This window comes from Fulvia fulva, chromosome 5 (assembly GCF_020509005.1).
Source record: "Fulvia fulva chromosome 5, complete sequence".
NCBI classification, from domain to species: Eukaryota; Fungi; Ascomycota; class Dothideomycetes; order Mycosphaerellales; family Mycosphaerellaceae; genus Fulvia; species Fulvia fulva.
In genome coordinates this window covers 3,072,298-3,078,297 of record NC_063016.1, presented here as the reverse complement: position 1 = coordinate 3,078,297, position 6,000 = coordinate 3,072,298, and positions in this window count along the sequence as shown.

The window sequence follows — 6,000 nt, the reverse complement described above, 5'->3', positions numbered from 1 at the left end:
GAGACTAAGTTCCTAGGATTTATTATAAGTACCGCCGGCGTATTAATAGATAGAAGTAAAGTTATTACTATTTAGAAGTAGCTAGGGCTCTTAACTTTTTATAACGTATAGTTATTTCTAGGATTCTATAACTTCTACCGCCGTTTTATAGAAGCGTACTCGAAGGTCTATAAGGCTTTAATAGACCTTATAAAGGACGCTAAGAATAGTAAGAAGATAGGTTCTCTACCGTAAGGCGACGCTAAGAAGTAGACGTTCCGCCGACTAAAGTAGGGCTTTCTAGAAGTACCTATTTTAAGATACTTTAACGCGTTACTACGTATACGCGTCGAGACCGATACGTTAGGCTTCGCGATTACGTATATCTTATCGTAGCTCTTCGGGTCTAAATAGTACTCTACCGCTTTCTACTTAAAAAAGATAATCCCGGTAGAAATATAACTACGAGATCTACGACTAGGAACTACTAGTAGTAATAGAAGCCTCTAAGTATTAGCGACCGTCCTCGAAGACGCTACGTATACGGTATAGGTACTTATCGATTATACTAACCTTAATAGATTTATAACCGTAAAGTAGCTAAATAGTAGGTAAGCCCGATAGGTAATATTTCTGTATACCTTCGACTTCGTAATCGAGTATTAAGTAGAGAAGATAAACCTAGCTAATAGGCTATTAAGGCGAAGTAACTACGTAGGCGTTACCTAATAGACGTCGAACTTACTACCTACTTTATAGAGTAAGCTAGCTTTCTAGAATAGTACCTTATAGAGCAATAATATAGCGATAGTATTATAAGTAAGGGCTACCTACGGCTCGCTTAGAAGTACTTCCAAATACTCTATTAAGTATCTAAGATCTCTTTCTACTAGAGTATACGTAGCGGTAATAGCTAGAGAGAACCTCTATAGCTCTATAGATAGTATACTACTAGCCCTTACTAAAATCTTATAAAGATACGACCTAGAGTATATCGAGCGCGTAGCGAAGGCAAACCGTAAAGAGGTCGTAGAGTTTACCGTCTAGAATAGTATTCTATATTACGCTAAGGAGCTATATATACTACTAGACTATATACTTAGGACGTAACTATTACGGATATACTACGACGACCCCTTAGCTAGTTATTTTAGGGAGATCAAGACTTAGACTTAAGAGTTACTATTACGGAAGTACTAGTAGGCCTCTTTATTAATAGATATAGCTAAATATATATAAGAATACCGTATCTACTAGGTATTAAAGACGCGGCGCTACTATCTATATAGTACACTATAGCCTCTTCTAAGGCTAGATAGACCTTAGTAAGAGATACTATAGACTTTATAACCGGCCTACCGCTAAGTACGCGCGGTAATTAGGTATTCGACGTAATTCTAGTAATTATTAATAGGTTCTCTAAGATAGTTCTATATATCCCGACTACGAAGTAGTATACGGTCGCGAAGCTAGCGCGTATCCTTCGCGACGAAGTTATATAGTATTACGGCGTTTCTATAGGAATTATTAGTAATTAAGCGTCGGTATTTACTAACTAGTTCTAGAGTAACTTCTACTACGAGGCGTATATAGTACATAAGCTTAGTACTACGTTCTACCCTTAAACTAATAGGTAAACTAGAAGGGTAAACTAAACCCTTAAATAATATCTAAGGTACTACTACTATAAGTAGTAGAGTAAGTAGTCGGAATAGCTAGTACTAGCGGAATTTATAAGTAATAACAGCGTATCGTAGTCGCTATATATTAGTCTCTTCGAGGTTATATATAGCTAGCGTCTAGAGTTAGCGCTATATATAGCGAGGCCTCGGGACGAGGCCCCTAGAAGGGAGGTACTAGTAGCTCTAGTAACTACGAACCGTATACGTAAAATATACGTAATACTAGAGGAGCGCTAGAACGTAGTAGCTAAGTAGTAAACTAAGTACTATAATAAGTCCTATACGCTAATAATATACTAGGTACGTAATATAGTCCTACTATCGATAGAGAACCTTAAGCTCGACGTCCTTCCTTAAAAGCTTATATATTGGCCGAGCGACGATTACGAACTAGGGGACCTAAATCCGGAAGTAATTATAGATCCTAATATAAACTCGAACGTCCTTTACGTACTTTAGGGTTAGCTAGTCTAAGATCTTAGCTAGTAGCTTAGGATCTAGATAGCGGCCGCTCGGGCTAGTAATATAGCCTACGATCTTTAGGGTCTTATAAAGCCACTACGACTTCTCCCCTACGACTACCGCTCCGGCCCTCTCTAGGTCCGTAAGAACAAGATTAAGGGACATAATATATTCTACGACCTATCGTCGAAGGCTAGGCTCTACCTTAGCGTTACTATAGTCCTTAGTAGGACCTTTTACGCCGATATCGTTAAGAAATAGTTTTGCTCGGTAAGAAATATAGTCTATTAACACCTTAGTTACTACCCGTACGAACTGAGTAACTAAGTTCGTCGTACCCTATAGTACCGTTATATACCGTATAAGCCTAAGAGGCGTTATAAAGGCCGTTAAGTCTCGGCTGCTTTCGTTAAGCGTGATCTAGTCGTACCCCGAAAACAAGTCTACTAAAGAGGCTACTCTATACCTAGTAAAGTCTTCCGAGAACCCGTCCGTATCTAGGGGAATGTTCGTATCCCTTATCGTCACCTCGTTTAAGAGTATAGTAGAGTTAATCAACCTATATAGTATAGCTTCGCTATTTAGCTCGACCTTCTTCGCTACTAAGAACTAAGTATTCGTATAAGCACCTTAACTATACTTAAGAATTCTATTCTTAATTCGAGCGCGGATTATCTATTCTATAATCGCTCGTAAGCTTAGGTATAACCGAATATTCCGCGCCTACTACGGTTTGTACGCAATCGTTATAATCTTCTAAGGAGGTACAATATTATGTCTAATCTGCCGTATATAGCTAAAATCCTACGCTAGGACACCTTCTTAGTTAAAGAGCATTTTATTAAACATTTGTCTTTCCTTAGCCGATAGAGCGATACTAACCTTAATACTAGCGAGCCTTTTAGGTGTAATCCTCGAGCCGCGCTCGATACTAGAGAGCTTTTTAATATAATACCTCCTATCGAACGGGCCTTACCCTACTAGTATTAGAGATTCCTAGTAAAGGGCCTTCCGCTTCTAATCTATATCACTATCTACTTTCGACTAAGGCCTCTCGTAAACGCTCGTATTAATAGGTCTTTTCTTATTAGCTTTACGCTTATATATAGTAAATATATACGGCATCCTAATACCGGGTCTATATAACCCTACGTCTCGTTTCTAAGCCTACCTATTAATCTAGCCCTGTTTTAGGATCTCCGTATACTAGTCGCCCTATACGGAGTATATATTTATAATAACCTACCCTCCTAGAGCGTTAGTAGTCACCTTAGCGCTTAAGTATTAGCAGTTCCCGAGTAGTCCTAGTAATTCCTTCGAATATAGGCTAAGGTCGAGGACATTTTCTCTTTGTTATAATACGGGGCCGCGGTAGTTCTTAAAGTAGTCGAAGACAGTCGTGTCTATAGGCTTTAGGTTTAGCTTCGTTATGCCTTCTTATCGATGTCGATACGCCGTATTGTTAGAACACTCCGCCCCTAATATATTTACTAAGGTCTCCCCGACTAGACTCGAAAAGCAGACTTGTTTTAAAACCGGACTTCTAATGCTTATAGCGGGTTGACTACCGTGAATTAACCCGCGTTCGTATTTTTTGAGGACTATAGAAGTTCTTAAAGAGTTTTGTACTTGTTAGTACCTATAATAGCCGTAAACATTACACTTTTACCTTTCCTACTAGCGATTGTTCCCTCCTATAATCTATCGTCGTAGTTACGGCCTATTAGTCGTACCTTCCTATACTAAGGGCGGCTAAGGATCGTAGGCGAATCTAGATTAGCGGAGACAAACATATCGATCTAGTATATACTAAACACCTAAGTATTAAGCTTTGAAATTACCCCCTTAAACTTCGCTCTTCTACCCGCTCCTCGAAAGGACAAGTAGGCGCTAGATACGATAGGCAAGCTAAACTTATATACTATCCTCGGGCTAATAATATTGACTTTAGATCCCTCGTTAAGTAGGGCTCGAGTCTGTCCTTTACTAGTCCTAAGCTCGGTAACTACCTAAGGGCTAGGTACTATTATAGAATCGTCTAGTATACTAGAAAGACCGATCTTTTTAATGTTCTCGTATAACTCGGCGGTAGGGACAGTATCCTTACTATATAACATCGTTAAGAACACACCTATAAAGCGAGCTTAATAATCATCCCGAAAGACTTCTTTATTAGCCTCTTCTTCCTCGTCTTTATAGGTAGCGATATGACTCGTACGGACTTTAGTCCCTTCTTAGCTAGCTAACTTATAGACGGTAGTAAGCTTAGACTATAGATCAGGGGTATTTGCTACTCTCCTAAACAAGGCAGTCTTAAACTAGCGACTATACCGAAACTAGTCCCGGGTATTAACGTTTAGAAACGTAGTCTAAAGAATTTGATCAATCTAATAGGTCACTCCCTCCTCCTTAGTAACGGGCCTATCTCCTATACTATACTATCGGACGTAGTTATTAATCCTTATCGTCTTTATATTCTACAGCCGTTTACGCTATACGAATAGGGTATTAGTAGGCCCTACCGGCTATTCCGAGGGCGTAGGCCTTAACTTAGCTCGAGGCCTAGGTGCCCTCCTTCTATAAGTCTCCCCTAACGCTATCGTTAACTAGCTTCTACTAGCCCTAGAACCGGCGTCTTTAATCTTCTCTACCTCCTACTAATCGAGTTCTTCCTACCGGATCTCCTCTTCGAGTTCTCATTATATAGCTTTAGCGGCCTCGGCTCGTACTCTTAATGCCTATATACTAGACCTAGTTCGAGGATTCGGGTTCTTTATAATTCCTACTAGAGCTTTGCCTCGAGATATGTTACTCTAGATTAGGTAGGCCTTAACCTTAACCTCGTCGTAGTTTATAATCCTACTCCCCTATAGCGCCGGTTCTTCTTCCTTAAGCTATATCTAGTAGCTACTAGCGGCCGTTAGTTACTACCTAGATCTAGTATCTTAAGGGCCGTATTCTATAAGGTGTCGGTTATTAGGTAGAGGTTTAGAGTAGTTAGGAAGCTTTATACGTAAGACACTAGTATAATCTCGACCTATCTATTGTTTCTAAAGCGTAGGGATTTTTATGTCCTTATTAAATAGAATCGGGCCATAGTGTTCCTTAAGCTACGAAAGTATATAAAGGAGCTTAGGCTTACTATAGTCCCGTCGGAAGTTAAACTTAGGGGGATTTAGATCAGTCTTCTTTCCTAGGTACTACTAGTTATTCGTCGCTAAAAAGACATACCCTTATAAGATAAGGAATAGTATCGCGGGACACCTATTAGCCTAATATTCCGTACTACTATAGTTGTAATAGTACCTATTAAGCGCTTTAGACTACTCGCGGTTCTATAACTACGGGCGCTATATTGAGTAATCCTACGGTTTAGGTACTCGATCGGGGTTCTCTAGTTATATAGACCTTTGATTTTTACTAGGGTTAAAGGATCTAACCTCCGCTACGCGACCTCGTTAGTAAGCTCGAATGCTTATTTCTACTATTTTCTAAATAAGGTCATCGTCGATAGTAGTAGAAACAGCTATTTTATTAAGTTTATTAATCTTAGGGATTAAGCGCGGTATCTACTTTATAACTAATCGATAGAGCTACGGTAAAGTAAGTAGAAAGTCCGTATATATGGCCTTCTATCCTTCTTTACTATTAGCAATACTTATCGCCTCGTCTAGTATCTTTTAAAAGCGCCGAAACTTCTTAGGCTACTTCGGATAGAGTCTACGATTCTTATAAACTACCTTAGTAACTGACTCTAGGAGCCCCTAAAGTAGAAGACGGCTACGGGAGCTATTCTCGAGGTCTTCGGGATCAATTAGGTTACTAAAGGCTACGAAGAGACGGATAAACTCCTTTATATCCTACTCCCTAGGGCTTT